The 9,442-nt window shown below is 41.6% G+C and overlaps 1 long non-coding RNA gene across 1 annotated transcript in view; it reads right to left on the bottom strand.

Annotated features, from left to right (window-relative positions):
* Positions 1 to 1,487: 1,487 nt before the first annotated feature.
* Positions 1,488 to 9,442, bottom strand: part of LOC141419526 (uncharacterized) — a 35,965-nt gene continuing 28,010 nt past the window's right edge. Inside the window, exons 2-3 of the long non-coding RNA XR_012444176.1 lie at positions 3,443 to 3,608; positions 1,488 to 1,611 (exon numbers count right to left, since the gene is read on the bottom strand). This is a non-coding gene — a long non-coding RNA (uncharacterized lncRNA). The remainder of the gene's footprint in view (positions 1,612 to 3,442; positions 3,609 to 9,442) is intronic.

Here is a 9,442-nt window from a genome sequence, read left to right as displayed (position 1 = left end):
GAATGCTTTCATTTACCTCTTACAGGCTTCTAAACTCAATAATGCTGAGTGTTGACCAACACCCCACTTTCTTGCTTATGCACACCCCATCAAGTGATTTGGTCTTGATTTTCCAAATTGTCCAATAAGAGCTATATTCCTTATACCCTATATTTGTTAGGGAGATAAATATATGCAGAATGGTAGATTTCAAGTGCTTAATTGTATCGAGCTTTCTCGAGCTCCTGTTCCTACATCCTAACTGGGGGTGACTAGACATGCAGAAAGGACAAATAATAGAAGACAGACATGCAGAAAGTTGGGACCAGGTGTGCTGGGCACTTGGCTGAAGATGCACAACAGCCTCAATGCTTCTTTTCTTCTCTGTTCTTTAAGGCCTTACTTCTTTACAATTCTTTAAAACCTTGTTTCTTTTCTATTCTTTAAAGTCTCTTTCCTTAGACTTGCACTGTCCCATGTTCTCTCTTTAGCTTTCTTAAAGTCTCGGTGCTCAGTCTTGCACTGTCCCATGTTTCCTGTAATCTCTAGCATAACTCAGCAGCAGAGTCATTCTCACAAGCAGCCTGCCACTCAATCAACAAATCCTCCATCAAAAACCTTCCATAAATCCCCCATCAAAAAACCCATCAATCCTCCATCCAAAAACCTTGCATCCTCCTTCAGCGAGTCTTTTATATCCAGTGTTAAACAAGGAGGTGGAGCAACAGTTCTCCAGAAGGGGTGTGACATTGTAACAAGAAAAACCTGCATTCCTACTTCTCTGAAAGTAAACAATTTAGGAAAAGCAGCTGTGCTGCATTTTGCCATCACCCCCTTCTGCAGCTGAGGCCATGCCAAACTCAGCCTGTCATTGAGCATAACTGTGCTTATGTCAAGTTCTCATAGGCTTCTCATAATCCACTCCCCACACTTAATAAGTGAACAAACTTGATCATTTGGACCATGGTGAAACCAAAATTTATTTAACTTTCTCCACAGACACTGCAGAGAAAGACATAAGCAAGATTGCACAGGGGCTTGTGGGAAGTATTTACAACAGGACTCTTTATTTTTTTATAATAAACAGAAATTTATTTCTCATGATTTCAGAGACTGTGAAGTCCAAGATGGAGAGACCAGAATCAGGTGAGGGTCTTCTTAGTGCATAGTCCCATGGCTGAAGGTTAAGAGGAAAAGAGAAGATAAGGCACTGAACTTGTCTTCTTTCTTTCCATTTTTATTGGGATATATTTATTGTACAGAGGGGATTCATTGTGCCAATTCCAAATAGAATTGTACACTGGTTAGATCACCCCCACCGTCTCCCCCCCAACGCAACCCCCTCCCCAATACAACCCCCTCCCCATCCCACCTAATGCAATTATAAGAGGTTTCATCGTTCTGTTTCATGTAGGTATATGAAACCATCAGCTATAAAAAAATTCCCTCACCTTCATTTCCTCCATTCACCCTCCTCCCTCTCACAAGTACCCACACACACACTGTACCTATTTTACAGTCCACAACAGCTCTCTTCAATACCCTAAAAAGACCTGTTCATATCAGATTGCTGGGGGGCATCTGCAGGCTTAGTTTGCTTCAGAATGTTATCCTCCAAATCCTTGGGAGAGTCTATATAGCAAACATGTGAATTCCCTGATGGAATAAAGAGCCTATACAACATAGTAAACATTGGAACATTTACACCCAGTCAGCTTGAAGAGTCTCAAATGGACCCTACCACTGAGAACTCAAGATGGCAGTCCACGATGGGGAACTGAGAGAAATGGATTAATACACAAGTGCTGTAATGATATACATCTAAGACAGGGTTCTTTTAACATGGATTCCATGAAATAAATGAAGACAGGTTTCCAGCCCAATACAAATGGATGGTGGACTTGAGTTTCTAAAAACTTTTTGTGTCGTAAAACCAGTACATTTTTGACATTTGGAGAAAAAAGATGGAACCTTACCACAGATGATAATTTGTATGCCTGGAATTTTTTGCAGTTTGAATTGTTTGAGTAGGACCTCATGGAATGTCAACTTCAATAAAATTTCTAACACTTAAAAAAAAAGTCATCCTCCTTCAATGAAAGTAGGGCCTCCCATCTGGCAATAGGTACTCTAGTTTAGTTGCATGTTACTTATAGAGAAATTTTAGTAATGATTCTCCCTCCAAGAGCTTTTAAAATGACAGGAAACATAACTGTTTTTGAATGCTGATTTTAAACACTACAATCAACCATGGCAAAGATGGTTTCTGTGTGTGTGTGTGTGTGTGTGTGTGTGTGTGTGTGTGTGTGTGTGTGTAACAGAATATTCAGACTACCAACTTTATTCAACCCTTAACCAAGTGATGAAACGTGGCATCAGCAATAAGGCAGCTTACACAGGGGCCTTCCTGATGTATTATCTATTAAGAAGTATATATTGCCTAGGAGGTGTTCTTGCCAAGATACATTTCATTTAAATCCAACCACTAGCAAACAACCAGAAAGATCCAGGATGCAACCCATTGTAAAAGACAGCGTTTCTCTACTTCAGCACCATAGTCATGGGGCCAGGCTGTTTTGTGTATTGCCAGATGCTTAATAGCCTTGACTTCTTTTTTTTATTATTTTATTATTCATATGTGCATACAAGGCTTGGTTCATTTCTCCCCCCTGCCCCCACCCCCTCCCTTACCACCCACTCCACCCCCTCCCGCTCCCCCCCTCAATACCCAGCAGAAACTATTTTGCCCTTATTTCTAATTTTGTTGTAGAGAGAGTATAAGCAATAATAGGAAGGAACAAGGGGTTTTGCTGGTTGAGATAAGGATAGCTATACAGGGAGTTGACTCACATTGATTTCCTGTGCATGTGTGTTACCTTCTAGGTTAATTCTTTTTAATCTAACCTTTTCTCTAGTTCCTGGTCCCCTTCTCCTATTGGCCTCAGTTGCTTTAAGGTATCTGCTTTAGTTTCTCTGCATTAAGGACAACAAATGCTAGCTAGTTTTTTAGGTGTCTTACCTATCCTCACCCCTCCCTTGTGTGCTCTCGCTTTTATCATGTGCTCATAGTCCAATCCCCTTGTTGTGTTTGCCCTTGATCTAATGTCCACATATGAGGGAGAACATACGATTTTTGGTCTTTTGGGCCAGAGTAGCCTTGACTTCTACCCATTAGGTGCCAGTACGCCCTCCAGGTCTGACAACAAAATATATCTAAAGATATTGCCAGATGTCCTAGGAGAGGGGGAGGGAGTGGGATTCGTCCCTCCATCACATACGACATGGGGTTTAAAACCACTAGTGCTAGAAATCTGTCCTGACACTTTAAACACATCAGCACCCTGAAAAACAGACAACTAAGAAAAAAGGAAGGGGGAAACTATTCTAGAAACACAAAATAACTAAATGCATCCCTGATACAAAGCCAGCACTTTTCCCAAGTGCAAACACTGATTTCACTCACAGATGTTCCAATGTACCAGGTAGGGCAGTGCTGCATCTTAATGTCCACACCAGTCCCCTGAGGATTCACGAAACGCAGGCTCTGAATCTGCTGGTCTGTCTTGCTAATGAGCTCCCAAGGGCTGTTTCCTCTGCCCTCCAAAGACCACACCTGGACTGGACCATACCTGGAGTAGGGAGTCAGGGAAGAAGACAAACCTATAAATAGAGGAATGAAGAAGTTCACTTCTTAACAAGGCAGTGCCCCAAAACTTACATATGTTAGGTTATTGGTCCATTTGCAATTGATGTCTTGTAAAAGACAACTATTTGAAAGTAGAGGTGACTAACTGGTCATCTATTGTGACTAATATTGTTTTTCTGGCCTTTGGTGGGGAGGAGAGAGATGGTGAAAGCTTATTATTTGGGGAAAGGAGACCCCTATCTTCAAATTCAGGAAAAATATAGTCAATTGAGTAAAGTTAATAAGTTTGGAAAATGTGTCGAAATAATTTTCACAATACACCAAATTTTATAGTGTTTTTACTTTAAAATAGACCTTATTATTAAAGAAATTCTGGAAAGAAAGTGTTGAAAGAGAAGGAAAATGGAGCCACAGCTCCATTATTTAAACTTCATTGCTACTCTTTAAATGTTTTATTCTAGAACTTTCCCCCATGCGTAAGTTTGTGTATGTTCTTTGTCATCACATACCATTTTGTATCCTTCCTCTCTGGGTTACTGTCAGGAGCTGTGGTCTGTATTATTATCAACTTTCTGCAAGCATTGCATTCATGACTCCATATTATTTTATAATTCTATTTGATATGCTGGCCTCTGAAATGAGAAGGCTTTCAGATGGAGCTTCCTCCAAAACCTACTTAGGAACAATTTGAATTCCATCCTGCCTGTCTGGTGTATTGATCACAGTTTGATTGAACAATAACATTTTATTTCCAGGCTTTCTTCTGTTTGGCATTGGACCACCTCATGTGGTCGGAGCTGTACAATTGTTGAAGGGCTTGGCTTGGTGTCACTGTTTCTTGACTTACTCATGATGCCTCTCCACCATGGACAAGAAGGAACAGGGTGCATTGCTTAAGCTAATTGAGTTCATTTATTTCTGTCTCTGGTTAGTTGAGTTCATTCGTTGCCACTCTTAAAAGTCAGGGTTGAGGGTTTACAGAGCCCCTTAGATACCCACCTATGTAGCATGCCTTTGAAACTATGTTCTAAAGGGCCAGACGGTCACCCTTCAATATCCTCAAAGCACTGGTTCCAACCCCACACACACCCGTGGATGCCAAAACCCAAGGACGTTCAAGTCCTTTACCTCACATAAAGGGGTATAGTAGTTGCATAGAACCCATGCACCTCTCATGCACTCTAAACCATCTCTAGATTATTTATGCAATGCAAGTCCTGTGCAAATAGTTGTTATACGGTATTGTTCAGGGGAAAATGACCAAAAAAGTGTGTACCTGTTCAGTACAGATGCAAGGGTTTTCAAACATTTTGATCTGAGGAATCTCAGATACAGCACCTCTGTAAGTGGAATGCTGACTGTATAGTTTCCTGAGCACAGCAGCCAAACTGAAAACAGAACCAGGCTCTGACATATGCCTCCCAAGGCCGATCCTGGCCAGGCCTGGGGGAGAGCAGGAGAAAAGGAAGAGCTGGACACTCTGGCTCTCAACCAATTTGCAAGACTAAAATTCATGACCAAAAGCAAACCCTACAAGACTGTAATTACATATGAGCAAGTGTCTTATACTAGGATAGAGACTTGGATGCTGTTTATGTGTGGGCTTACCTGGGGAAAGACTGCAGGAGCCCTCAGGATAAACTTCAGAAAGGTAGATACCAAGTCTGAGCATTTAAAAAAATAGGTGTGATTTAGGTAGCCCAAAAGAAAAATAGGAAACATTCAGGAGAAAGTTAAGTTTTAGGTCCATGACCATCTCCCTGAAAATGGGCCCGATCTCATTTGACCTCAGAAGCTAAACAGGGTGGGGCCTGGTTAGCACTTGGATGGGAGAGACTAAGTATTGGAGCACTTTCTGACCTGCAATTCCTGCCCTTCCCTGAATGATCTGGAATTGGGCCACCAGGGTGACACACACAGCTTTATATTTTCAGGCCACTGCTTCTCTTTGCTTGATAACTCAGTTTTCCTCATTTTAATAAAAAAGACAGAGAAGCTGGGGAGGTAGCTCAGTGGTGGAGTGCTTGCTAGTATGTGTGAGGCCCTGGGTTCCATGCCCAGCACCACAAAATAGAAACGAGGAGAAGGGATTGCCTTCTTTACTAACGTTATTTACATGGTGATTGGAAGAAGGTAATCCCAGATCACCTGCACAAGGTGGCCAAAGTGCCAACCATGAAGACAGTTTAAAACTGTGCTATGTTTCCTAATGGTTGAAGGAAGGAAGGACCCCCTAACCTGCGGCCACATCACCTGGGGGCTTGTTTTGCATGTGAACTCCTGGATGCCAGCACAGAATTGCTGACTTGGGATCTTGGGCAGTAGCCAGAGAGTATGCGTATGTGTTCAAGCTCCCTTGGGCATTCTTCCCTGCATGCTGAAGGCGAAAATTTCAGGTTTACATTTCTAGAGACGAGATTGTAATAGGTACCTAAACTGCTCATGTTGGAAAGCACTGACTCCTTACTTGAGCCCATAAATTAACTAAAAGCAGGAGAAAAGCTTGGCATCCCTGCTTCCATTTAAAAATCTTTTTTTCTTTTCTTTTCTTTTTGGTGGTGCTGGGGTTTTGAACTCGGGACTTTCAACTCACTAGGAAGCTGGTCTACCACTTGATCCACGCCTCCAGTCTCTGTCTCCATTTTTCTATCTGTCTTTGCTCTGAGCCATTCACCTTGCAGCCACCTTAGACTCAAAGAAGGACTGGACTGATTGGTACCATGTTTATAAGGAAGGATGGAGGAAACTGCCCCCAAAGAAAGGAACAGCAGAGCCTCCTCAGGACAGACCACGCAGCAAGCAGCAATAATTTGGACTAATTTGGAATAATCCTGACCAGATTGTTCCCCTCAAGTGATGACAGAGAAAACAATTTCAGAGCCCTCCCAAAGCTAGGACTGAGATAATGATCAACCAGGCCATGCCATACCACCTTTGACTAGAACTATTTCTTTTTCTATTTAAACCTAAGACTCACATTTGTACCCCGAAGATGAGCTGGAGTGCTTTCTTCCCGGCATGCCCGCGTGGCATAAGAAGTCTTCTTTGCCCTTCACCATTTACTCATCTCTTTATTTGGCATTTGGGAGCCAGTGGCCAGACCTGATATGTGGAACCCCTAGAGTTTTGGTTGGGGCCTAAAACTCCAGAATCAAGATTAGCAATGTGTAGGACTCTGGGGACACAAAATGTACCTCAACTTTCTTGAACAAGCAGAAATTGTCCAAGAGTCTTTAGACAAAGTCTTGGATTACAGAGGTATTTGGAAGGACCACACTAGTGCCTACAAATCATGCATCTCCTCAGTGAGATGGAATAAAGCCGTTGAGATTTGCTGACCAGGTCAGAAGAGAATGAGAGGAGAGAAGGGAAGCAAGGGACTCACTCAGTCCAGTTGTCTGCTGAGCACACAATGGAGAACTCTTTCCTTGCTCTCCACAGAGCACACCCCAGCTAGGCCCAGTGCTCTGCTGGGTGATAGCACTCTTGGTGGGCTTCAGACAAGTTTGTCCTGGCACATTGGTCTGCTCATTGGGGAGCTGTTTGTTGTGAGAAGAAAATGCTGTCCTTCTGCAGCCCCAAGAAGATGCAACTGAGAAACGCTGCATGCAGGGCTTCTGTGTAGCAGTGACACTCCAGTGCACTTCTTCCTAACTTTTGTCCAGAAAGAACCTTCTTGGTGGCATTACTTCAGGAAAGCACATTGCGGGAGGGGGAGCTTTGAACCATGGGATATTTCTTTTGAGGGCCATTCTGTGGAAGATGGGTATGTAATTCCTGTATGCAAAAATAAGTTAGGAGGGTCTGTTCATCTTTGCAAGTTCTCAAATTGTGAAAGTTCAGTGACGTGGCAACTGGCTGGTCCTCCACAGGTCTTGGATATGTCAAATTGTAAATGCACAAATCATTATGAATATGCAATATTTATTTCATATAATTATTTCAATTTTACAATAATTATTGTTGCTGATTATTTGTAATAATAAACAATTATATAGAATATAAATTATGTCAGTTGAAATTATACTACAATATTAAAATATAATATGAGCCAGGCATCAGTCATGGCATTCACCTATAATCCCAGGTTCCTTGGAGGCAAAGACAGGAGGATCTCAGTTCAAGGCCAACCCCAGCAAAATATAGGTAGATAGATAGATAGATAGATGAGATGGGCTGGTGGTGTAGCTCAGTGGTAAAGTGTTGCCTAGCATAGATATATCTGGGGGGAGTTGAGACAGGGTCTTGCTATGTATCCCAGGCTGTCCTTGAACTCACAACCCTGCTACCATAGCCTCCAACTGCTAAAATTGCGGTGTACACCACCATGGCCTTAATATGTTAATATGTGTGTGTGTGTGTGTGTGTGTGTGTGTGGTGCTGGGGATCAAACCCAAGGCCTCATGCATAGCAGGCAAGCACTCCATCCTAGAACCAAACCCTGAGCTATATTTACATATTTCATATATTAATAATATCCTCATATAGTTACATGATATATGGATATGGTTGTCACATCATGACTATCACTTATATCATGTAATAATATATTATACACACAAATGCTGAATAGAAATTATATATTTATCTTTCATATATAAATACATTATATATAAATATGTGTATTAATTCAGGTATTTGTGGTATTAACCTAGAAATTATTCATATAAATGTATACATATTTTATGTTATATAAATTCAGTTTATTACCTTTTCTGATCTATATATAATTTTATATATTATATGTATTTAATACATTTTTTACATTTGACCTATCAATTTTATCTATTTTGATAACTTTTGTAAAAGATGAATGTAATCTATACTAAACTAAGGTCATTCTCTTCCTCCTGATTCTAAAGGAAATTGAAATGTGTTCTAGGGGCTGCCGGAATGGCACAAGCGGTGGTGTGCCTGCCTAGCAAGCATAAGGCCCTGAGTTCAAGCCCCACTACTGCCAGACAAAAACGTGTTCTAGGTTGTGTCAGGAGACTGTAACACAGGAGTGACACTCTTCCACAAGGCAAAATTAGTGCCTACTCTGCGCTGGGATGAGTTACTGTCCTCTCAGCAGGACAACGTGCAGCTCCAGGGACTTCAGCAGATGTCTCATGAGGACACTTGATGTTATACATCCCCTGCGCTTGCACGAAACTTGTTTTCAGATGCATCGTACCCCCAAATCTAGGGAACTTAACTGAATTTCTGAGTGTTCAGGTACACAAATCACCCACTGGGGTGGGAACGCTGAGGATTGTGGTCCTCCCTAGTCATGGAAAGCTGAGTTTCAGACATCCTGTTTTTTTCTAGTTAAAAATCACCCTGCTAGGTAGCAGATATGGATGCTGCAGGCATAAGACTGTGTTTATTCATCTGCACAGGTTAGAGATACGAGCAAATTCAGGAGATTTTATTCTTGTAGTTCTATAGTGATACACAAAATCCAATAAAAAACGTGCAATGATGTGAAAGAAAACAGCCCCAAAGAGTCTGTCCACTGCCAGTGATTTATTACTTGCTGAAACATGAGTGATCTTTATCAGATGGGAACACACTATCTGCCAAAGCCTATGCTTGACAACAGGTAAGGAAACACAGGAGCAAGTGTTGTGCCTGTAACAGATGTGAAATCCTTCTACCATGAATGATTTCCACTTAATATAGGCTTAAAGGAATAATCCCACATGATAAAGATTTTTACAAGAGCCAGGCATGGTGGCACATGCATGTAATCCCTGCTATTAGGGAAGCAGAGATAGGAAGATCACAGGCTGAGGAAAGCCTGGGCAAAAAACACGAGACCCTATCTGAAAAACA

Source organism: Castor canadensis, chromosome X (assembly GCF_047511655.1).
Source record: "Castor canadensis chromosome X, mCasCan1.hap1v2, whole genome shotgun sequence".
NCBI classification, from domain to species: Eukaryota; Metazoa; Chordata; class Mammalia; order Rodentia; family Castoridae; genus Castor; species Castor canadensis.
This window is presented reverse-complemented; position numbering and strand designations above follow the sequence as displayed.